The sequence below is a fragment of the Pogoniulus pusillus genome, chromosome 1, assembly GCF_015220805.1.
Source record: "Pogoniulus pusillus isolate bPogPus1 chromosome 1, bPogPus1.pri, whole genome shotgun sequence".
Classification (NCBI taxonomy): Eukaryota; Metazoa; Chordata; class Aves; order Piciformes; family Lybiidae; genus Pogoniulus; species Pogoniulus pusillus.
In genome coordinates this window covers 52,394,757-52,419,220 of record NC_087264.1, presented here as the reverse complement: position 1 = coordinate 52,419,220, position 24,464 = coordinate 52,394,757, and the positions used below count along the sequence as shown (strand labels likewise).

Sequence of the window (24,464 nt, the reverse complement as noted above, 5' to 3'; positions counted from 1 at the left end):
GCAGTGCCCGCGCTGCAGTGGGGCTGCTGCTTGGCTGTGGTCTTCGCGCCTAGGGAGTGGCAACTCGGCTCTGTGTCTGGGAAAGGGATCACCATTGGGGTGTTGCCTGCCCTGGGGTGCCTGCCGCAGAGTTCTGCCCCGCTGGGTAGTGCCTGCAGAGAGTCCCCGGCGCTGCGCAGGACAGGCTGCCAAGGGGCCGAAGGACAGACTGCCGAGGGGCAGAAGGACAGGCTGCCGAGGGGCAGAAGGGCAGGCTGCCGAGGGGCAGAAGGACAGGCTGCCGAGGGGCAGAGGGACAGGCTGCCGAGGGGCAGAAGGACAGGCTGCCGAGGGGCAGAGGGACAGGCTGCCGAGGGGCAGAAGGACAGGCTGCCGAGGGGCAGGCTGCCGAGGGGCAGAAGGACAGGCTGCCGAGGGGCAGAAGGACAGGCTGCCGAGGGGCCGAAGGACAGGCTGCCGAGGGGCAGAAGGGCAGGCTGCCGAGGGGCCGGGGGACAGGCTGCCGAGGGGCAGAAGGACAGGCTGCCGAGGGGCAGAAGGACAGGCTGCCGAGGGGCCGGGGGACAGGCTGCCGAGGGGCAGAAGGACAGGCTGCCGAGGGGCAGAAGGACAGGCTGCCGAGGGGCCGAGGGACAGGCTGCCGAGGGGCCGGGGGACAGGCTGCCGAGGGGCAGAAGGACAGGCTGCCGAGGGGCCGGGGGACAGGCTGCCGAGGGCCCAGGCCATGGTGCCCAGGACAGCTCCCGCCGTGAGCAGCCTCTGTGCGAGCTCGACAGGCCCAAGGAGCCTGGGACGGCCTTTGGGAGAGCTGACAAGGTCTGGGCTGCCTTTCTCTCAGCCCCACCTGTGAGTAGTGAACCTTCTGCTCAGCCTGACTGACCCTGGGGAAGCTGCGTTTGTAGCTCAGTCTGCTCCATTCCCTGGCTTCTGAAGCAGGCAGATTTATCCATGGCATCCTCTGTAAGGCCTTCTCAATTAAGGGAGTCTGCTAATTAAACTCAGTTAATTTCTGTCTGCAGTTTTAGGGGTGGGATTCAGGAAACAAAATAGCTATTTTTATATATGTGCCTGACTCGGCCACGCTCATTCCCTGCCTCCACCACACACAGGGTGTTAGGGGTTGGAAGAGCCCTGTGGAGAGTTCCCAGTCCAACCCCCCTGCCACAGCAGGACCACACAATCTAGCACAGGAACACATCCAGGCAGGGCTGCAAAGGCTGCAGACAAGGAGACTCCACAACCTCTCTGGGCAGCCTGTGCCACTGCTCTCTCACCCTTACAGCAAAGAAGTTCTTCCTCCTCTTGAGCTGCAGCTTCCTGTGCTGCAGTTTCCATCCCTTGCCCCTTGGCCTATGGCAGGGCACAAGTGAGCAGAGGCTGTCCCTGTGCCTTCCTTCCTGACCCCCAGCCCTCAGCTCTTGACAGACATTGCTCAGCTCCCTCTCAGCCTTCTCCTCTGCAGACTCAGCAGCCCCAGGGCTCTCAGCCTTCAGGAGGGTGAAAAGCTTGCTGCACACCAGCCGTGACAATCTGCAAGTATTAATCCCAAATACCAAACCCTGTTTGAAACCAAATCAGCACTTTTCCCGCTGTAATTCTCTGTGTCAGATTGCAGGGAAAGTGGGCAAGGCTGGTCATTGCTCACTAATGAAACACGATCACAGCTATCAAAGAAACAATGTTCTTAGTATCCGTGATACTCCTGGAATGGGAGTGATGGTTGCTGTTACTAAAACAACAGAGGAGAATCGCTTAATGACAGAATAATCTTTTCTGTCAGGCTGAAAAGATGGCAGAGAGATTGCTTCCTTCTAAAGCACACGTTCCTGTTGCCAGGCTCCCAGGGGATTCTATGCAAAGGAGCTCCAACCAGGGAGGAAGCAGAACACCTAAAGATCCTAGGGCAAAAAACAAAGCCAAAACAAACCCAAACCCAAAGAACTGAAGGAAAAAAGAAGGGACCAAAAGCAGAGGTTAATGTGCAGTTGTCTGTGTAATCTGTCCATCCCTCTCTGCTTCTCATTGACTTCATTAGATGAAACCACTTTCAAAATGGGGTTTGAATTGTGTGGTTACCTGTGAGAGCCAGGGAATGGACTCTCCTTTCCGTGGAGAGGCTATTGCTGGTCTTTTCTCACAGGTGATTTGAAATAGAACAAGGTGGAATGGCCTCAAGCTGAGGCTGGGAAGGTTTAGATTGGACGTTAGGAAAAGAGTTTTCCATGGAGAGAGTGGTCAGGGACTGGAATGAGCTGCCCAGGGAGGTGGTGGAGTCACCCACCCTGGATGTGTTTAAGGGTGGTTTGGATGTGGTGCTTAGGGCTATGGTTTAAGGTGAATCTTGTAGAGCAGGGTTCTGAGTTGGATTTGGTGATGCTGAGGGGCTTTGCCAGCCTGGATGCTTCTGCGGCGTTCTGTGCGTGAGACTCCGCATCCCTTTCAGTGCTGTGTTTCTATGACTACTCTGGTCAGTTGGAACAAGGCTGCCTGGCCTCCCTGTGGTGTGTCTGTTGCCACCACCAAGTAGAATTCCCTTCTTTTCCAAGGCATAGGCTTTGTGCTGTGCAAAGGGTAAATACTATTAATTTTAATGCAGGTTATCTGGGGGAAGAGAAGCAGCAAGCTTTGGTGGTTATCATCAGCACATATTCATGATCTCTTCGTGCCAGCAGTTATTTATGTTGGTTGTTGGTTTGTTTTGGGTTTTTTTTTCTTAATGTAATTATTTGCTACTCAAAATTATCTTCAGTTAGAAATAAATCCATTTTAAGCTTACAAGTAGCTGGAGGGAGGGGAACAGAGCCATAAAGTAGTTTCTTAAAAGAATATACTATGCTTATAAAATCCCATTATTAATATTTGATGATACCAAACTGGGAGGCTTGGCTGAGACACCTGCAGGCTGTGAGGTTATTCAGAGACTTGGACAGGCTGAGAGCTGGGCAGAGAGAAACCTAATGAGGTTCAGCAAGGATAAATACAGAGTCCTGCAGCTGGAAAGGAGCAATGAACTGCATCAGTACAGGTTGGGAGGTGATCTGCTGGAGAGCAGTCCTGGGGAGAAGGACCTGGGAGTGCTGGTGGGCAGTCCACATGGACAGCAGTGTGCTCTGGTGGGCAAGAAGGCCAGTGGGGTCCTGAGGGGCACTAAGAAGAGTGTGGCCAGCAGATGCGGGAAGGTTCTTCTCCACCTCTGCTCTGCCCTGGATAGACCCCACCAGGAATACTGCAGCCAGTTCTGGGCTCCCCACTTCAAGAGGGACAGGGATCTGCTGGAGAGAGTCCAAGGCAGGGCAGCAAGGATGCTGAAGGGCCTGGAGCACTGCCTGAGGAGGAGAGGCTGAGAGCCCTGGGGCTGTTCAGTCTAGAGAGGGTTGGATTCAAGATATCTCCAGTGGTCCCTTCCAACCCCTAGCACTCTGTGATCCTGTGGTCCTCCCATATTTTCCCAGTAGATCCTGCTTTATGGCAGAAGCCTCAACTTGCAACCCTCATGTGTTGCATTTTGCTATCCTTTGATAGCAAAGGAGTGCTGGTTATCTTTTAATTTTTGCTGGCAGTAAAACACACACCTGGAAAGCCAGTTCTTATTATTGTTAGGCACTAGGGAAGTTATGGACACCTTATCCCTGGTATTGCTTAAGACCAGATTGGATGAGGCTTTGAGCAACCTGCCCTAGTGGTGGAGCTGTCCCTGCTCATGGAACTAGATGATCTTCCAAGTTGCCCAGGGAAGTTGTGGATGTCCCTTCTCTGGAAGTGTTCCGGGCCAGGTTGGATGAGGCCTTGAACAACCTGTTCTAGTGGAAGGTGTCCCTTCCCATGGCAGGAGGGTTGGAACTGGATGATGTTTAAAGACCCTTCCAGTACAGACCATTCTGTGGTTGTGTGATTCTATCAGTATCACTGCACACTGAACACATCTCCAAGGACTCCTGAAGCCAGCTGATTTTAGCAGGTCCTATTTGCATAAGTACCCATCCTTGGATGTAGCCCTTGACCATTATCTGCTCCCCAGGACTCAAACTAAGCCATCCATGTTTAAATGCCCTGAGGAAGGAATCTTTATTTTATACTTTTGTCTCCAGTGAAGAGCTGTTTGTGCAAGTCAGAAACAGGAGAGCAAAGAGAAGGAGTTTTGGAATTGCTTCCCCTGAATCACAGAATCACATCTGGTTAGAGGTCAGAAGGGACCTTCAGAGATCATCCAGTCTAACCCCCCTGCCAAAAGCAGGATCACCCAGGATAGTCCACTGTAAAGGGTTAACCCCTCCTGGGGGTGGTCTGAGCCCACTCTCACTTCCTGACTGGACGCCCTCTAAAACCAGAGGAACTTCCTGTTGCTCTTGCTTTGCCCTGCCTGCCTGATAGCATCACCCTGGTTCCTGCTGCTCCTGCTTTGCCACGTGGCCACCCTACTATGTGGTAGGACAACCACCTCCTGAATCTACCTCCATCCATTGCCAGCAATCTGGGTTTGTATATATATATTTTGTATCTTGTTTCCCTCCCCTTTACCTTTTTATAACTCCTCTTCCCTTAAATACCTTTGACTTATTGATAAAGTTTTAACCTCCAAAACGAAGCAAGACTATTCTCTGGGCGTTTTACCCCTTTTCACTCTCTATACCTAATTCCTTTCTTTCCAAAGGGGGAAGGCATCCTATTATTGTATTGTTCTGTTAGGCTTTGGGCTCCAGGAAGCTTAACTAGAACTAATACATCCACACAGGAATGCATCCAAGTGGGTTTGGAAAGTTTCCAGAGAAGGAGACTCCACAATCTCTTTGGGCATCCTGCTCCAGTGCTCTGTCACTCTCACTGTAAAGAAGTTTCTCCTCATGTTGAGGTGAAACCTTCTCTGTTCCAGTTTGTATCAGTTGCTCTCTGGTTTATTGCTGCTGACCACCAAAAAGAGATTGGCCTCATCCACCTGGCACCCACCCCTCAGGCAGTTGTATACATGGATAAGATTTCCTCTCCATCTCCTCCAGACTAAACAGCCCCAGTGCTCTCAGTCTCTCTTTGTAGGACAGATTTCCCCAAAATAAAAGGTGCTGCCATAACAGATTCCCAGAGCTTGGGGTTGCATGGATGCAGAAAAGGGTGTAATGTCAAATGGGGTGATGCTGGAAGTGCTGAGAGACACTAAAGCTTCTGTTAACAGTATGTAGGTGCACATGCCTGGGAAAAACTTGTATCTGCAGAAAAAAGTCTTATGAGGAGCAGCTGAGGGACCTGGGGTTGTTTAGTATGGAGAAGAGGAGGCTGAAAGGAGACCTCATTACTCTCTACAGCTCCCTGAGAAGAGGTTGGAGTGAAGTGGAGGTCCATCCCTTTTCCCAGGTGACTAGTGGTAGGATGAGAGGAAATGGCCCTTAGGTTGTTTGAGGGGAGGCTTAGGTTGGGCATAAAGAAAATTTTCCTTCCTGCAGGAGTGGTCTGACATTGGCACAGGCTGCCCAGGGAGGTGGTGGAGTCCCCATCCCTGGAGGTGCTCACAAAACCCACGGCTATGGCACCTGGGGACATGATTCAGTGGGCACAGCATTGTTGGGTTGGTGGTTGGACAGGATGTCGTTTCCAATGTTAATGATTCAGCGATTCCATGACTCCAATAAACCAATCCAGTTAGGCAGTATTTTGACAAGCCTTTATTGTTTTGAGTGGAATATGAAGACAAGAAGATGAGAGATGGTTTTAAAAAATTGCAATCAAAGAGATGCTGAAAATGGAGAAAGATGATCAAAGAACAAAGAATTGCATTGAAATTAATCATTCCAGTGTCGTTAACTCAGTTGTAAACTGCTAGCAATGAAAGATTAAATGAGGAGGAGGTTATTGCTTCAAGTGAATTTCAATTTTCCAGTCAAGTATCTGCCTGCCAGTACCTAAGGGCATCCTCCAGGACAGCTCCTGAGGGTGTTTAGAGGCAGGACAAGGGGGAATGGTTTGAAGCTGAGGCAGAGCAGGGTCAGAGTGGGGCTGAGGAAGAAGTTTTTCAGTAGGAGGCTGCTGAGACTCTGGACCAAGCTGCCCAGGGAGGCTGTGGCTGCCTCCTGCCTGGAGTGTTTAAAGGGCAGGTTGGATGAGACTCCGAGCAGCTGAGTCTCATTTAGAGGTGTCCCTTCCTGTGGTGTGGAGGTTGAAGTAGATGAGCTCTGAGATGCCTTCCAACCTGATCCATTCTAGGATTCTGTAACTGATAGTTTGAGCAGACTTTGGCCTCTCAGACTGTTTACTACAGTTTCAGGCAAGCCTAATGACACTGTAGGCTGCTGAAAGAACCACCAAATACAAACAATTTATGCCTGCCTCATTATGCAAATGCTCAGGGCTATTAAAAAGGCACCACAAAGGCAATCCACCCTGAACCCTGACAATTATTTAAGCAGAAAGAATATCAGTCCTTTCAAAGAGGATTTTATCTGACAGCTGAAGTCACAGTATCCCAGTATCAAAAAGGTTGGAAGAGACCTCACAGATCATCAAGTCCAACCCTTTAGCACAGAGCTCAAGGCCAGACCATGGCACCAAGTGCCACGTCCAGTCCTGCCTTGAACAGCTCCAGGGACGGCGACTCCACCACCTCCCCGGGCAGCCCATTCCAGTGTCCAATGACTCTCTCAGGGAAGAACTTTCTCCTCACCTCCAGCCTAAATCTCCCTTGGTGCAGCCTGAGGCTGTGTCCTCTCGTTCTGGTGCTGGCCACCTGAGAGAAGAGAGCAACCTCCTCCTGGCCACAACCACCCCTCAGGTAGTTGCAGACAGCAATAAGGTCTGCCCTGAGCCTCCTCTTCTCCAGGCTAACCAATCCCAGCTCCCTCAGCCTCTCCTCATAGGGCTGTGCTCAAGGCCTCTCCCCAGCCTCGTTGCCCTTCTCTGGACACGCTCAAGCATCTCAATGTCCCTCCTAAACTGGGGGGCCCAGAACTGAACACAGCACTCAAGGTGTGGTCTAAGCAGTGCAGAGTACAGGGGCAGAATGACCTCCCTGCTCCTGCTGGCCACACCATTCCTGATGCAGGCCAGGATGCCACTGGCTCTCTTGGCCACCTGGGCACACTGCTGGCTCATGTTCAGGTGGGTATCAATCAGCACCCCCAGATCCCTCTCTGTCTGGCTGCTCTCCAGCCACTCTGACCCCAGTCTGTATCTCTGCATGGGGTTGCTGTGGCCAAAGTGCAGCACCCTGCACTTGGAGCTATTGAAGCCATCCCCTTGGACTCTGCCCATCTGTCCAGGCAGTCAAGGTCCTGCTGCAGAGCCCTTCTGCCCTCCAACCCAGCCACATCTGCCCCCAGCTTGGTGTCATCTGCAAACTTGCTGATGACTGACTGCATGCCCTCATCCAGATCATCTCTGAAGATGTTAAAGAGGATGGGGCCCAGCACTGATCCCTGAGGGACACCACTAGTGACAGCTGCCAGCTGGATGTGGCACCATTCACCACCACTCTCTGGGCTCAGCCCTCCAGCCAGTTCCTAACCCAGCACAGAGTGCTGCCATCCAAGCCATGGGCTGACAGCTTAGCTTAGTCACTGGTCTGGATCATTCTGCTTCATTATCATCATCATCATCAGATTTCTGGTATTTGAAATCATGGTGGAGCAGGATCAGGATTCTGTCTGCATTCAGTATCAGTGTGCAGTTCTGGTAGTGCAATGGTTGACTGCACATCATTGACAGGTCTTTTTTTGTTTGGCCACAAGTTGACATTTCTCAGGAAGGAGAGTCAGACCTTTGTCAGCACAGGTGCTCTGAAGAGGGTGTTCTCTGCAGCATTCCATGCCAGCCACTGCTCAAGGAAGGAGAACAAATCACATGGCTCATTGATGTGTTCTAGCACAGGAAATATCCTAGGTTCTCCTCTATTTATTGTAGCTGGTGTAGTCCTTAATACCCTTAAAGGCTTAATTTAACACCCTCAACAACTTCATATGAGAATCTGTGAGATGCCTTTGGAATGAAGACATTCCTGTGGGAGAGGCTCATCTGTCACAGCCACGCATCCTACTTGATTTCTGTGAAATTCACACCTCATCAGACCCCTGCTTAGGTCAGGCTTAACAGTCAAGTCTTTGGAAGGAGGTCCAGGGCCTGGTTTGGCACTGGAATGCTTTAGATATGCAATGACATCAGTTCCCTGGCATAGCATTTGCTTAGAAAGAGACATTTCATGTAGCATTCAGCTCTCTGGAATCAGAGAATTAATCAGGTTAGAAAGGATCTTTAAGATCATCGAGTCCAACCTATCACCTAACTCCATCTAATTAACTAAACCCTGGCACCAAGTGCCTCATCCAGGGATGGGGACTCCACCACCTCCCCAGGCAGCCCATTCCAATGCCAATCACTCTTGCTCTGATGGCTTCTTCCTAACATCCAACCTGAACCTGCCCTGCCGCAGCTTGAGGCTGTGTCCTCTTGTTCTGTCCCTGGCTGCCTGCAAGAAGAGCCCAACCCCACCTGACTACAGCCTCCCTTCAGATAGTTGCAGAGAGCAATAAGGTCTGCCCTGAGCCTCCTCTACTGCAGGCTGCACACCCCCAGCTGCCTCATAAATAAAAGAAGAGAAGGATTTAATACATGAGAAAGAAAAAGAAAAGAAGAAACAGAGCAATATTTTAATAACCACAACTTGAGGAATTCTTGCTGATTCCTTTCTTCAGGAACCTGGTAAGGAGGACCTGAATAAGCATTTCTCACCCCCCCTCCCCCCCTTCATTTTAGTGAAATGATGAATGAGGAAAATGAACACAGAGGTCCTTAGTGGATGCTGTAGAAATAAATAAGAAAGAAAATATCAACCCCCCCCCAAAACCAAACCAAAAACTAACTCTGGAGAGGAAAAGAAATTCATTTCAAGGATAACACAATGCCATTGCAGGCTGCTCTTACAGCAAGCCATCGAGTTAATGTAATTCCAGAAACCCCACTGCTGCAACAAAAAAACCCCACATTGCTTAAATCAATTCATCCTTTCATTTGCGCTGCCTAAGAGCGCCGTGAAGTGCTGCGAAATTACCGAGATGGCTTTCATCTATCAGAATCCCTCTGGTTTCACTTCCTTTTGTCTCCTGACGTGGGATTAATGTGCTGCAGTTGATTGCTAAGGTAGTGTGTTTAATTGTGAGAAGTGATGCTGCTAAATTGCCTGGCGAGGAGTTGATTTTAACTGCTCCATTGAAGGTTTTGGAACGGCTTGCTGTGCCGTGGCGCCTCTGCTCTGCTTCGGTGGCTTGCGTCTCTACAGGTCCTTGCAAGGAGGTTGCAGCCAGGTGGGGCTTGGGTCCTTCTCCCCAGTAACAAGTGGTAGGAGGACAGGAAATGGCCACGACTTCCAACTAGGGAAGTAGAGGTTGGATATTTACTGAAAAGGTTATCACAATATCGCAGTATCACCAAGGTTGGAAGAGACCTCACAGATCATCAAGTCCAACCCTTTAGCACAGAGCTCAAGGCCAGACCATGGCACCAAGTGCCACGTCCAGTCCTGCCTTGAACAGCTCCAGGGATGGCGACTCCACCACCTCCCCGGGCAGCCCATTCCAGTGTCCAATGACTCTTTCAGGGAAGAACTTTCTCCTCACCTCCAGCCTAAATCTCCCCTGGCACAGCCTGAGGCTGTGTCCTCTTGTTCTGGTGCTGGCCACCTGAGAGAAGAGAGCAACCTCCTCCTGGCCACAACCACCCCTCAGGTAGCTGTAGACAGCAATAAGGTCTGCCCTGAGCCTCCTCTTCTCCAGGCTAACCAATCCCAGCTCCCTCAGCCTCTCCTCGTAGGGCTGTGCTCAAGGCCTCTCCCCAGCCTTGTTGCCCTTCTCTGGACACACTCAAGCATCTCAATGTCCCTCCTAAACTGGGGGGCCCAGAACTGAACACAGCACTCAAGGTGTGGTCTAAGCAGTGCAGAGTACAGGGGCAGAATGACCTCCCTGCTCCTGCTGGCCACACCATTCCTGATGCAGGCCAGGATGCTACTGGCTCTCTTGGCCACCTGGGCACACTGCTGGCTCATGTTCAGGTGGGTATCAATCAGCACCCCCAGATCCCTCTCTGTCTGGCTGCTCTCCAGCCACTCTGAGCCCAGCCTGTATCTCTGCATGGGGTTGCTGTGGCCAAAGTGCAGCACCCTGCACTTGGAGCTATTGATTCTTAAAAAATGGAACAGGCTGCTCAAGGATGTGGTCAAATCTCCATCCCTGGAGATGTTCACTGGGTTAGAGGATGTTAGGAGTTGGAGGAGACCTCTGGAGATCTTCCAGTCCAGCCCCCGCTGCCAGAGCAGGCAAATGTTTATCTGCCTGCATATGACAATCAGGCATTAGATTTTCTCAGTTTGAAAGGAAAAACATTCTCAGGTGATGCAAGTTCTACTAGCCCAGGATTTAAAATGCAGCTATATTAAGTAGCAAGAGCTACTTAACATAGGATCATAGGTTGCTAGGGATTGGAAGGGACCTCTGGAGAGCTTCCAGTCCAATCCCCCTGCCACAGCAGGACTAGAGAATCCGGCACAGGAACACATCCAGACAGGGCTGCAAAGGCTGCAGACAAGGAGACTCCACAGCCTCTCTGGGCAGCCTGTGCCACTGCTCTCTCACCCTTACAGCAAAGAAGTTCTTCCTCCTCTTGAGCTGCAGCTTCCTGTGCCGCAGTTTCCATCCCTTGCCCCTTGGCCTATGGCAGGGCACAAGTGAGCAGAGGCTGTCCCTGTGCCTTCCTTCCTGACCCCCAGCCCTCAGCTCTTGATAGACATTGCTCAGCTCCCTCTCAGCCTTCTCCTCTGCAGCCTGAACAGCCCCAGGGCTCTCAGCCTCTCCTCACCAGGCAGTGCTGCAGTCCCTTCAGCATCCTTGCAGCCCTGTGTTGGACTCTCTCCAGGAGATCCCTGTCCCTCTTGAACTGAGGAGCCCAGAAGTGGATGCAGTATTCCAGGTGGGGCCTCACTAGGGCAGAGTAGAGAGGAAGGGGAACTGATGACCATCATCTGCTGGCCACACTCTTCTTAATGCCACCCAGGACCCCACTGGCCTCCCTGGGCCACCAAGGCCCACTGCTGTGCCATGCAGAACTTGATGCTCACCAGCACTCCCAGGTCCTTCTCTACAGGGCTGCTCTCCAGCAGATTACCAGAGGCAGTAACGTGGTGCTGAGTAGGAGGCTTGGCAGAGTTAGTCTGCAACTGGCTCAAGGACTTTAAAGGTCTTTTCCAACCAGTAGGCTTCCATGATTCTTACATGTAGCTGTGGTCTCTGTGTAGGCAATAGAAATTCTTAGTGGTGTCTTTGCAGAGCATTTTCTAGATGACATAGCTGTAACTTTTGTTGCTGCTGCTAGACTGCAGAATGGGGTTTGTTCCCTGTTGTTCTGGCAAGATGAGTTTTAGTCTAAGCCTTTTAATACAGGCTCTCTTTGTTCCTAATGCAAGTGCTCAATGGCTCCCTGGTGTGGCAAATAAAACAATGAACAGAAAAATATTTCCCCCCAGTCTTTCCCCAGGTATGCTTTGCTGTTCTTAAATCTACATCTCACTAAGGCCTCCTGCATCTCAGACACAGGCATAAGTCTTGATTTTGTGATTAATCTACAGAGGTTTAACTGCAGACTGGTAACAGGTGGAAGAAGCAGGGAAGTCTGAGGCCATTAATGTTACACCAAGGTGGAGGGATGATTCTTTTCTTTTAAAAACAGAGTTCTCTCAGCTCATAAGGCTTTTGTGCTAGTTTGAGCCTAGCTGGGATGTTTTGGTGAGAAGAATTAGATTATAGGCTGTGAAAAGGAAAGAGTGCAGGTGTCTACTTCACTCATAGGCTTGCTGAGACGTAGAAGAACAAGAACACGAACACAGATAACAGAGTCGCTCTCTGAGTCTCTCTCTGGGCTTTGGGCTGAACTTCTCTAACCTAACCTGCCACCTGTGTGACTAACCCATCTGCTTCCTAACCTCCCTGCCTGACCCTCCAAACGACCTTGAGTGTGAGGCAAAGTCTTGGGTAAGGTAGAGGGGTGGAGGAAGGTGGAAAGGTGATTGGGAGCCCCTCCTGGGGGGCTCAGGTTTCTGGGAGGGCTGCTGTGTTTCTGTATTACCTTTTACCTTGTCTATTTCTGTGTATACTGTAACTATCTGCTTGTATATTGTGCTAAGCTGTAAATATAAAGCTTCATTCAATTTCCAGAGCCCCTGAGCTTAGTCTAGGTGATTTTCCAAAGTGTGTGGGGGGGGCAGGGGAACACCCAAACCATCACAGCTTCCCAAGAACAAAGCCCTTTCTCAGGCTGAGAGCTCTGCCATGGATATTCTCTTCTCTTGCTGCCTGCCGGGAAGAAAAGCAAACCCTGGGCTAACAGAGATTCCCTCCTCCTCCCAGAAAGCAAATCATAGTGATTAGATTCACTGATCTTAAAGGTCTTTTGCAACTGAAGTGATGCTATCATCACATAAGCTACTTAAAAACAAAACACCTTCATAAATTTGCTGGCCACTTCCTCAGCCAGAATGAGTTACTTTTTCTTTCACTCTGAGAGGGAACACCTTGCAGGTTTCTCCTGTAGTATCTTAGCTCTAGAAGACTCTCAAAATTGGGTCATCCTGTCTCCAGCAGCCTGAATCCCCACTACTCTGCCCTCTAAGCCTCTCCACAGACAGCCTTGTACTTCATGTTTCTCATAGTTCACTGACTCCTGTTACAAGAAAGTGCTGGATCATGTCCAGAGAAGGGCCACAAGGATGATCAGAGGGCTGGAACTCCTTTCCTATGGGGACAGGCTGAGAGAGTTGGAGAGGAGAAGGCTCCCAGGAGATCTTCTTGTGGCCTTCCGGTGTCTGAAGTGGGCTACAAGAAAACTGGGGAGGGACTTTTTAGGGTGTTGGGTAGTGATAGGACTGGAGGAAATGGATAGAGGAGGGCAGATTTAGATTGGGTGTTAGGAAGTTCTTCATCATGAGGTTGGTGAGAGACTGGCACAGGTTGCCCAGGGAGGTGGTGGAAGCCTCATCCCTGGAGATCTTTAAGTCTAGGTTGGACATAGCTCAGGGCAAGCTGATGTAGTGGGAAGTGTCCCTGTCCATGGCAGGAAGGTTGGAACTGGGTGATCCTTGAGATGTCTTCCTGACAGTTCTGTGATTCCCAAGACTTGTTCCCTCCAGTGCTGCTCTTTCCCCTGCCCAGTGTGCTAGTTTGAAGCAAGCTGGAATGTTTTGGTAAAAGAACTAGATAACAGGCAGTGAAATGAAAACAATTGTGTCTCTTCTCTCACAGTCCTGCTGAGAACTCTGGGAAGAAGTAAAACTTTCTCCATTTTGTCTTTTCATTCTGCCTTTGCCTTCAGACCTGGTCACATCTCATTAACCTTGCTCCCACTAACCTTGCTCCCTAACCTCTTGGCTGCACCTCTCTTCTTCCTGAGAACTGGGGTAAGGTTTAGAGGGCAAGGGGAGGTGTTGGGGTGGTTTGAGAGCCCCTCTGGGGACTCAGGTTTCTGGGAGGGGAGTTGTGCTTCTGTATTGTTTATCCTTTGTATATTTCTGTATATAACTGTATATATTGTAAATAGCTGCCTGTATATTTGCTGCTGTACAATAAATAGCTTCATTTATATTCCCAGAGGCCATCTGAGTTAGCTGGGGCAATTCCAGAAGTGTGTGGGGGGTGGGTTAATGCCCAAACCATCACACCCAGCTTCACACATCACAGCTCCAGTGTTTTTCAGACCACCTCTCTGCCCTGTGAGCTGCTGTCTCTGCTCTTTCCTCTGGGAGAACACAGCTGCACAGCAGCAACTTCACCAGCTATGTGTATTTTGCAGCAGATAAAGAACATAATGGAGTAAAAGCTCATCACAAAGACCATTTTGGGCTTGTTACTCTTCAGTTTTCATTTCTCTTCTTCCCACACCTCCTGTTTCTGAGCTGCTTGCTGTTTACTAGACTGATATTGTCTAGGTCTTTAGTGTTTGCCAGTTCAGTGAGGGACTCAGAGTGAAGTATTCCAAGAAAACAAACCCAACAAGCTGAGATTTTTACTTCAGCTCTTCATGTTCCCTTCCCCTGCCTCCCACAGCCTGCAGCATCCCCGCCTTGCTGGCACACTCCAAGTCCCAACAGTGCCCTTGAAAGGAGCAATGGCTATTATGAAATTCCAAGGTTCATTTTTTGGCATCACTATCCAAACCTGTCAGGTGGCTGTCGGTGAGTCCATAACTGTTAGCACTGTAGCACAGAGCTGCTCTTTCCATTAGTTCTCTGGCTTGACAGTAGGGCTTCAAGTCATGACAGAACTGTCTCGGTAACGATTCGAGATCAGAGCAAATAGGCCATGGCACCAGCTCTGTGTGCTTGTGGCTGTCTGAGGGATCACCTCTCAGCAAATGCTTTACTTGGACCATTTGCCAAAGCCATTAGCTCTTGAAGCTCATGTTCAGATTTGGGACAGCAGCTATGAGTAGCCTGATCAGGTTCAGTTTGGCCCCGTGGTGAACTTTATAAATGCATATGGGGTTGTCATGGGTTAGGAACTTTCCCTTGCCACACTGGACCTGAGCAAAGCCTTCAGCAGTGTCTTGCACCACATCCTGATCTCCAAACTGGTGAAACATGGGTTTGATGGATGGGCCACTAGATGGATCAAGAACTGGCTTGATGGCTTCACCCAAAGAGTGGCTGTTGATGGCTCCATGTCCCAGTGGAGGCCAGTGACAAGTGGATTCCCTCAGGGATCAGTCCTGGGACCAGCCTTATTTGACATCTCCCTCAGCAAGTTTGCCAGCAACACCAAGCTGTGTGGTGTGACTGACAGTTGGAGGAAAGGATCCATCCACAGGGACCTGCACAGGCTGGAGAGGTGGGCACAAGCCAACCTCATGAAGTTCAACAAGACCAAGTGCAAGGTCCTGCCTCTGGGTTGAGGCAATCCCAAGCACCAGTGTAGGCTGGGCAGTGACTGGCTGGAGAGCAGCCCTGAGGAGAGGGACTTGGGGGTGCTGCTGGACAAGAAGCTCAGTATGAGCTGTCAGTGTGCTCTGCAGCCCAGAGAGCACCCAGAGTCTGGGCTGCATCCAGAGCAGTGTGGGCAGCAGGGCAAGGGAAGTGATCCTCCCCCTCTACTCCACGCTGATGAGACTCCACCTGGAGTATTGCATCCAGTTCTGGAGCCCCTGGCACAGGAGGGGTACGGAGGTGCTGAAAGGTGTCCAGAGAAGGGCCACGAGGATGAACAGAGAGCTGGAGTTGTTCTGCTGTGAGGAGAGACTGAGAGAGTTGGGGCTGTTCAGTCTGGAGAGGAGAAGGCTCCGAGGTGACCTTATTGTGACCTTTCAGTATCTTAAAGGCGCCTACAAGAAAGTTGGGGAGGGACTTTTTAGGATGCCTGAGCAGGTGTGACAGCACACACTGACAGCAGCTGCAGCCGTTGTCACAGTGGGAAGCAGGATTTTTATTGGCATAGAATCAATCACTAAGGTTGAAAAAGACCTTAGTGATTGTCGAGTCCAATCATGAACCCAGCACTGCCATGGCCACTAAACTATGTCTTGAAGTGTCATGTTTACATGGGTTTTGAACACCTCCAGGCATGGTGACTCCACCACCTCCCTGGGCAGCCTGTTCCAATGCCTAACCATTCTCCTAGGAAAGAAAGTTCCAAACTAAACTTCCCCTGCTGCAACTTGAGGACATTTCCTCTCCTCCTGTTACTAGTGAGGAGAGATCATCTCCAACCTGCCTTCAACCTCCTTTCAGGGAGTGAGAAGGTCTCCCCTCAGCCTCCTCTTCTCCAGCCTGCACACCCCCAGCTCCCTCAGCCCCTCCTCACAGCCCAGATGCTCCAGGCCCTTCTCCAGCCTCGCTGCCCTGCTCTGCACAGGCTGCAGCCCCTCAGTGTCCTTCCTGCAGTGAGGGGCCCAGAGCTGAACACAGCACTCGAGCTGTGGCCTGCCCAGTGCTGAGCACAGGAGGATGTCCCTGCTGCCCACCCTGCTTCTGCCCAAGCCAGGATGACACTGTATGCCCTGTGGACAAGGAATACAATGGAATATTCTTCTCCTATTCTGTTAACTGAATTGCATTAAAATCAAGCAGCTCTGCCTATGCCACATGTGTACACTTACTGTAAAATGGTCTGCACCTCTTTACTTAGATAATGGTTGGACACAGGGACCTTAAAGGTCTTTTCCAACCCAAACCACTCTGTGATTCTCTGATCCCATGTGTAGGTTGCAGCACAGATGCCCGGAAGAGGATATTCTAGCAGCTTCCTGGCATGTTTTCTCTCCTTTCTGCCTGCTATTCCCCACAGCACAAGAAATGGACAGGGTAAATTGTGCTTGTACAAAACTAGATCAAGTATTTCCTGTCATAGTAAGAAAGAAAGGAAGGTAAAAGTGGCACACATGAAGGAATGGCATGGATAAGAACAGGAACAAAATGATTTCCTGCCCACTCATCCACTGCAGCAGCCTTCTCTTTGGGTCTTGTTCAGAGATACAAATCAAAGGATGAGAGGCCCTCCCAGGATAAAGGATTTATATCATCTAGGATTTACCTGGTAGGCTGTAAAGTGCTTTAAAATCCTTTAAATCCATATACATGGAGGTGACTATCAAAAAAGGCAGACTGAGAATACACCCTTGAGAGCACAGACAGCTCAAAGCTGCTGAAATTGGAGAGAACTCCTCCTAGCAGAGTCTATGAATTAGAGACAGGGAAAGAAAGATAAACTGCCACAAAAGAAAGCTATGGCAAGTGGAGCGGGTGGGGACAGAGAATTGGTGGTTTATAGTTTGTAATTATCACATAACAGAGAACCATGGCATCATAGACTTATGGAGTGGTTTGGGTTACAAGGGATCTTAAAGCCCTTTCCCCATTTTCAGTGGTTATTAGATGGAAGCAGCTTACAGTGACTGCTGGCTTTAATTGGAATGACCTGTCATTGAAACTGGTATCTGGCCTGGATCAACAATAGTGTGACCAGGAGGACCGGGAAGGGATTGTTACCCCGGACTCAACACTGGTGGAGCCACACCTCGAATCCTGGCTTCAGTTTTGGGTTCCTCACTCTAAGAGATGCTGGAGCAGGTTCAAAGAAGGGCAGTGCAGCTGGTGAATGGTCTGCAGAACAGGACTGGTGAGGAGTGGCTGAGGGAGCCAAGAGTGTTTAGCCTGGTGTGCTAGTTTGAAGCAAGCTGGAATGTTTTGGTGAGAAGAACTAGATAACAGGCTGTGAAAAGGTAAACAGTGGTTGTGTCTCCTTCCCTCATCAGTCTCACTGAGAGTTCTGGGAAGAAGAAGGAAAACATTTGATAACATTCTCCATTTTGTCTTTCATTCTGCCTTTACCTTCAGACCAAGCCACATCTCCTTAACCCCATTGCCACTAACCTTCCTTCTTAACCTCTTGGCTGCACCTCTCTTCTTCCTGGGGACTGGGGTAAGGTTGAGAGGGGCCGGGGAAGGTGTTGGGGTGGTTTGAGAGCCCCTCCTGGGGACTCAGGTTTCTGGGAGGGGAGTTGTGCTTCTGTATTGTTTATCCTTTGTATATTTCTGTATCTAACTGTATATACTGTAAATAGCTGCTTGTATATTTGCTGCTGTAAAATAAATAGCTTCATTTATATTCCCAGAGGCCTTCTGAGTTAGCTGGGGCAATTCCAAAAGTGTGTGTGGGGGGTGGGTTAATGCCCAAACCATCACACCTGGGGAAGAGGGGAAATCTTCTCATTCTCTACAACTGCCTGAAAGGAGGTTGGAGCCAGGTGGAAGCTGGTCTCTTCTCCTAAGTATCAAGCGATAGGAGGAGAGGCAATAGCCTCGAATTATACCAGGAGAGGTTTAGTTTGATGATTGGAAAAAAAACTCTTCACTGAAAGTTTCTCAAATGCTGGCACAGGCTGCCCACGGGGGTGGTTGAATCCTTATCCCCAGAGGCATTTAAAAGACACAGAGATATGGTGTTGAGGGACATGGCTTAGCCCCAGCTTTGGTGGGGTTAGGTACTGATTGGACTCACCGATCTTAGTGGTATTATCCAAGCAAAAACATCCTGTGATTCTGTGGTCTCATTACTAAATTGTAGGTCATACACTCTAAAGGGAAGCAATGGATTTGTTAGCTTTGATAGAAAGTGTCTTAGGTAATGAATGTTCTTGACAAAAATGGGATTCATAGAATCACTGAACTGTCAAGGCTGGAAGAGACCTCAAGGATCATCCAGTTCCAGTGCCCCTGCCATGGGCAAGGATACCTCACACTAGATCAGCTTGCCCAGAGCCACATCCAGCCTGGCCTTAAAAACAGCCAGGGATGAGGCTTCTACTACCTGCCTGGGCAATTTGTGCCAGTCTCTCACCACCCTCATGCTGAAGAACTTCTTCCTAAGGTCTAAGCTGAATCTCACTTCCTCTAGCTTGGATTCATTTCCCCCGGTCCTATCATTGCCCAACGCCTGAACAGTCCCTCCCCAGTTTCTTGTAGCCTACCATCCAGTCTGACTCACTCATTTTTCACAATGACAGAATATGGTTTACTCAGGGTTTTTAGCTATAATTTGAAGCAGTGTATGGGTAGATATCTTGCTGGAACAACATGTTCCCATATTATTTAAGTCTCATATGGATCTGCATTGCAGCCTCTGTGGCATTCTGAAATGCCTCTGCCCTCCTGTGCTTTGAAACAGGGAAAGGAACCCAGCCTGGCTCTGCAGAACAGCACAAGCCCTTTGTACAGCAAATCACCACATCCTTTCTACACACAACGAGCTCAAAACCAAAGGGTTTTGATGTGAAGTTTGAATAATGGGCCAAAAATAAGCTAATTCCTCTCTGCTGACAGAAATGCATTAGCCACTTGCACACAAACCCATTCTTCAGCATGGAAATGTGTTTTTAAAGTAGGGGTAATTGCCAAACAGCTAACCAGAAAGGAAAATAGGCTCCAAGACAATCATAGCTGATTGATGGACTTGACAAATGGGCAATAAAATCAGGTTCTGCTCAGAACAGTTTGGAATAATTGATTTGGTTGATGACTTTGACCAAACTATGCAAAAATGCAACATTCTGTCATAGTTGTCTTAGAATTGTTCATGCTTCTAAGAGGAAGAGAAGGGGGGAGGAGGAGGAAAAATGCTTTTTAACAGTTTTGTTATGAAAATGGGCCTATTAGAGAGAGCTTCATTAGGGAAATGGCTGCTTAGAGAATCTGAATGGCATATTTGAAGTATCACATCCTCTACAATGCCCATAGGCTCTGCATGTTGCCTAGCAAGGGCAAGTTCTGGACCTCCCAGTTCAGGAGAGACATTAAACTGCTTGAGAGAGTCCAGCACAGAGCCACAAAGATGCTGAAGGGTATGGAATATTTCTTTGATGAGGAAAGCCTGAGGGAGCTGGGGCTGTGCTGCTTAGAGAAGAGGAGCCTGAGAGGTGACCTCATCAATGTTTATAAGCAGGAAAAGAGTGAGGGTCAAGAGACTGGAGCCAGGCTCTGCTGGGTGATGCCCAGGGACAGCACAAGGGGCAATGGTGGAAGCTCAGGCATAGAAAGTTTATTGGAACATGAGGAGGATTTTTTTCCCTGTGAGGGTGACAGGACCCTGTAACAGGCTTCCCAGGGTGGGTTTTGGAGTCTCATTCTTGGGGGATATTCAAACCTGGATGTGCTCCTCTGTGACCTGCTGCAGTGCTCCTGCTATGGCAGGGGAGCTGGACTGCACAAGCTTTCCAAGTCCCTTCCAGCACCTGACATTCTGTGATTCTGTGAAGAAGAAGCTGCCTCAAGAGGATGTTTAGGTTGGATGTGTCATGGAAGGCCAAAATAGGCCTAAACATGTCCTGGCTTGTCCAGATATGTTCCTCTGTTCTCTGTCTCTTTTGCTTTTGAGGAAGCAAGGTTGGAAAGGAAGACAAAGGCCTGGTGTCTCCATATCTCTTCTCTCTTGGAAACAGTCAACCCCCCACATGTTTATACACTTGTTTATGCTCTCCCCTAAAAGAGTAAAAGTAAGCCCTGACTTCACCTAATGTGGTCAAGTTTGGCAGCCTGCCCTTCTGATTGAGTAATCTGTGACCAAAGAGCCATTAGTCTCAGGCTGCACTGAGGTGAGCAGGCAAGGACAATGTGCTTCTGTCTTATGAGCTTCTGCCTCACTGCTCTCAGCCATTGTATCCTGCCATGCTTTTGCCTTGTTTTGCAGCTTTATGTCTGCTAAACTATAAGGCAGCTCTGCTACCTAATAAGAAGCCCTGATGCTTTGGGTCTGTATACCTGGAAACTGCCTTGCCCAAGATTACCAGGGAATGGGCATTAAGTGTTTTCACTCACTGGGCTCACTTAGCCAGCCTGGCACTGAGCCTGTCTGCACATCCAAAGACATCCTGCCTGCCCCACTGCAAACCTCCCTGCCAAGTCCGGAGTCAAAGAGAAACCAGGATCAGGTCAGAGATGGTTCTGCCTCTCTCCCAGCATCCTCTTAAGAGGTTAACAATTATCAAGACACCACCAGAGCTCCCTTCAAGTGTTTGGGTACTGTATGGAAACTGTAGTTAGCCCTGGGAGTCCAGAGATAATATTTTGTGAGCAAATACTCCAAAGCCTCTTTGCAAACCTCTGTAAAACTCTGACTGAACCCAAGTGCCTTCTGCCTTCAGCAGAAAGAAGCTTCTCGAGCCCCCCAGTGGACAAGCAGTATAATCAACCACAAGAACCTCTCTTCCAGTTCAATGAAGTTTAATGTTTGTTGCAGCTTGTTAGGTTTAAGTATTCTAGATCTGCTTTTCCCCCTGTGTAATGTTTTTCATGACCATGCAAAGAACCTATGATTGACAACTGTGGTCCGTGGTGAGAGTCCTGAATATCAAAAGTATGTAAGTTATATTAACTTTGAAATATATCCTGCCCATGTCACCACTACAGGATGTTAGAGAAAACTTCTTCACTGAGAGGTTTCTTGAGCCCTGGCACAGGCTGCCCCAGGATGTGGTTGAATCCCCATCCCTGGAGGTGTTTCGAGGAGGCAGAGTTGTGGTGGTGAGGACCATCACTTAGCAGCAGCCAGGGTGGAGTTCCACAATGGTCAGATCCACTGGTGTTGAAGATCTTTTCCAGCTGAAATGGTTCTGTGGTTCTAAGGTTCTGTGATCAGATTCAGATAATATCAGTGGTTCCTTGGTACAGAGTTTTAGCCAAACCATTCCTTTTATATGTGATTCTATGTCAGAGTGACCATCAAGACTATTCCTACCTAAGCAGGGGGGCCACCAGGCCCCCCAGCCTTTAAAGATCCCACTCCCTTTCACCCAGTGTGCACCACAGGGACTCACCAGTGATGATGGGAGGAGGATCCCTCTGCTCAGTTGGGCAAGCCTGGGGCTTCTGGCTTTCCTGGGCCAAATTAAATAGGGGAGAGGGCAGGGAGGACAAAGTGGTCACACCTGGGATGGGAGGAGACTCCAACTGAAGCCAGGTGCTCTGGGTTTGAGGGAAAAAAGGGGGAAATGCAGTGTGGGGTGTAAAAGAGGCAGAGATGGTGGAAAAGGGGAGGTGATGCTGACCAGAGATTGAGAGGAAAAGGATGGAGATCAAAAGAGGAAAATGGAGAGAAAGGAGGGAGATGGGAAGAAAAGGAGGGAGATGGGAAGAAAAGGAAGGAGATGGGGGAAAATAGGAGGTGGAGAGCAAAAGAGGGAGATGGGGGAGAAGGGAGATTAAAAAGTAATAAAAATGAAAACTGAACTGTAAGAAAAAAAGTGGTCCTGCACTGGCAGGAGGATTGGACTGGATGATCTTTCAAGGTCCCTTCCAGCCTCTAACATTCTGTGATTCTCTGTCAGTCGTTACTGGTACAAGTGACATCAGTGGAGCACCTGATTGCCTCCTCAGTGTCTCTCTAAGGTTGCTGAGACCAGAGGATATGTTGGATTTGACAATCTGTAGACTCTGTGCCTGCAGACAGATTATAATTTGCAAGAGGTCTGTGAGTCCATGGTTCATTTTTCTCCCAAGCCAAAGACAGTGAAGTTCATACAGAATGACAGGGTGTTAGGGGTTGGAAGGGACCTCTGGAGAGCTTCCAGTCCAACCCCCCTACCAGAGCAGGAGCAGAGAATCCAGCACAGGTGGCACAGGAACACATCCAGACAGGGCTGCAAAGGCTGCAGACAAGGAGATTCCACAACCTCTCTGGGCAGCCTGTGCCGCTGCTCTCTCACCCTTACAGCAAAGAAGTTCTTCCTCCTCTTGAGCTGCAGCTTCCTGTGCTGCAGTTTCCATCCCTTGCCCCTTGGCCTATGGCAGGACACAAGTGAGCAGAGGCAAGTTAGTTGACTGGCCTAATAAGACAGGGTTTGCCCCTTTCATGGGTGGATACAGTTGAAGACATGTGGGTGTGAATGCTGACTAGAAGTCACTTCAAACTCTGCCAGGGGCCACAGGATGGGACAGGGAGCAGTCCAGGGAAAGGCTGCAGACTTCTCTCCATGTGCAAAAAGGTAGAGGTCTGGACATACAGATATGTAGATACAGAACTGGCCTAAAGAGAGATTAAATTCAACAAGAGTGTGTGTGGAGTCCTGCCTCTATGGAAGAACCCTGCACAAGTATAGGTTGGGTGCTGACCTGCTGGAGAGCAGCTCTGGGGAAAGGACCTGAGAGTTCTGGTGGAAAGCAGGTTGACTGTGAGACAAAATGTGCCCTCATGGCCAAGAAAGCAAAGAGCAGCTTGAGGTGTGTTAAGAATCTCAAGGGAGCCAGCAAGTCAAGGGAGCTTCTCCTCCCCTTCCACTCTGCCCTAGTGAGGTCTCATCTGTGGTACTGAGTTGCCCATTTCAGGGAGGAGAAGGAACCACTGGAGAAGGTCCAATGGAGAGCCCCTACGATGCTGAGGGGCCTGCAGCATCCACCTTATAAGGGAAATCTAAGGGATTTGGGACTGTTTAGCCATGAGAAGAGCAGCCTGAGGGGGGATCTTCTCAATGCTGATCTATAGCTAAAGGGCAAGTGTCAGGAGGAGGGAGCCAGACTAATATCAGTGGTGTCCAGTGACAAGACAAGAGGCAATGGACACAAACTGGAACCCAGTAGGTTCTACATAAACATAAGTAAAAAGATCTGCACTGTGAGGTGACAGAGCTCTGGAGCAGGCTGCCCAGAATGGTTGCTGATTCTCCTTCTCTGGAGGCACTCAAAACCTGCCTAGACAAGTTCCTGTGTGATTTGATCTAGCTGAAGAGTTGGACTAGATGATTTTCAGAGGACTCTTCCAATGCTCCCCATTTTATGTGTGATAATGAACCTCTTTACAGTGAAAACTGATGACAGCAAGCAGCAGCACAGGAAGCTGGGTTTGGGCCCTAGAGAACTTTTTGTTTCTTGCATTAAGTAGGCAGCACAAAAAAAATCAGAAACAACAATGTGAATATCTTTGTTCACTCTGCTCCTTGGAAAATGTGATTCTGAGGCCAGAGGCAACTCATTAGCTGCAGCCTAAAGCTTCCCCAGTAAATCTTAGGAGCAATTGAATGGTTTCACATTATAAAAAGCTTGTTATAATAAATAGACATTTAAAGTGCCAGGAAAATTTAAAAGAACAGTACCTTGAAGCAAAATCTTGTAAGCAGATGCAGGCACTGCCAATTACATCCTGCCTTGACCACTTCTGCAAGCGCTCAGTTGCTTAGCACCGCCATGTGCACTTGCAGTCTCAGCAGGAGAGTTCATCATTCTCAGCAGAAGCATTGCCTTCATTAGGAAAAGTAAAGGTTAGACAAGTACAGAGAAGTGATCTGGGGGTATGGCGAGGGTGATAGGGAACCACACAACCACAGAAAACATCCTGCTGCAAGAGACCTCCCATTTCATCCAGTCCAACCTTCCACCCAGCACTCAAGAGTCAGCACTAAACCATGTCCCTAAGCATCAGCTCCACAGGCTGCTTGAACACCTCCAGGGATGGGAACTGCAGCAGTGCCCTGGGCAGAACATTCCAGGGGCTGAGAACCCTCTCTGGGAAGAAATATTTCCTGGCATCCAGCCTGGGGCAGCTTGGAACCATCTCCTCTGCTCCTGTCCCTTGGCACCAAGGAGTAGAGGCTGCCCCCTCCTTGTTCCAGCCTCCCTGCAGGGAGCTGTAGAGAGCAAGGAGGTCTCCCTCAGCCTCCTCTTCTCCAGCCTCAACACCCCCAGCTCCCTCAGCCCCTCCTCACAGCCCAGCTGCTCCAGGCCCTTCTCCAGCCTCGCTGCCCTGCTCTGCACAGGCTGCAGCCCCTCAGTGTCCTTCCTGCAGTGAGGGGCCCAGAGCTGAACACAGCACTCGAGCTGTGGCCTGCCCAGTGCTGAGCACAGGAGGATGATCCCCTCCTGTCCCTGCTGCCCACCCTGTCTCTGCCCCAAGCCAGGATGCCATTGGCTTTCTTGCCCACCTGGGCACTGCTGCCTCACATTTCATCGACTGCCAACCAGCACCCCA

General features: G+C 49.7%; 1 long non-coding RNA gene across 1 annotated transcript; it reads right to left on the bottom strand.

The window, feature by feature from the left end:
- Nucleotides 1–8,959: 8,959 nt before the first annotated feature.
- LOC135180948 (uncharacterized) lies at nt 8,960–21,358 on the bottom strand. The gene is made up of 2 exons (XR_010304612.1): nt 21,322–21,358; nt 8,960–9,347 (listed from the first exon to the last, which is right to left on the bottom strand). It is a non-coding gene; the product is annotated as an uncharacterized LOC135180948 (long non-coding RNA).
- Between the last annotated feature and the right edge of the window lie 3,106 nt (nt 21,359–24,464).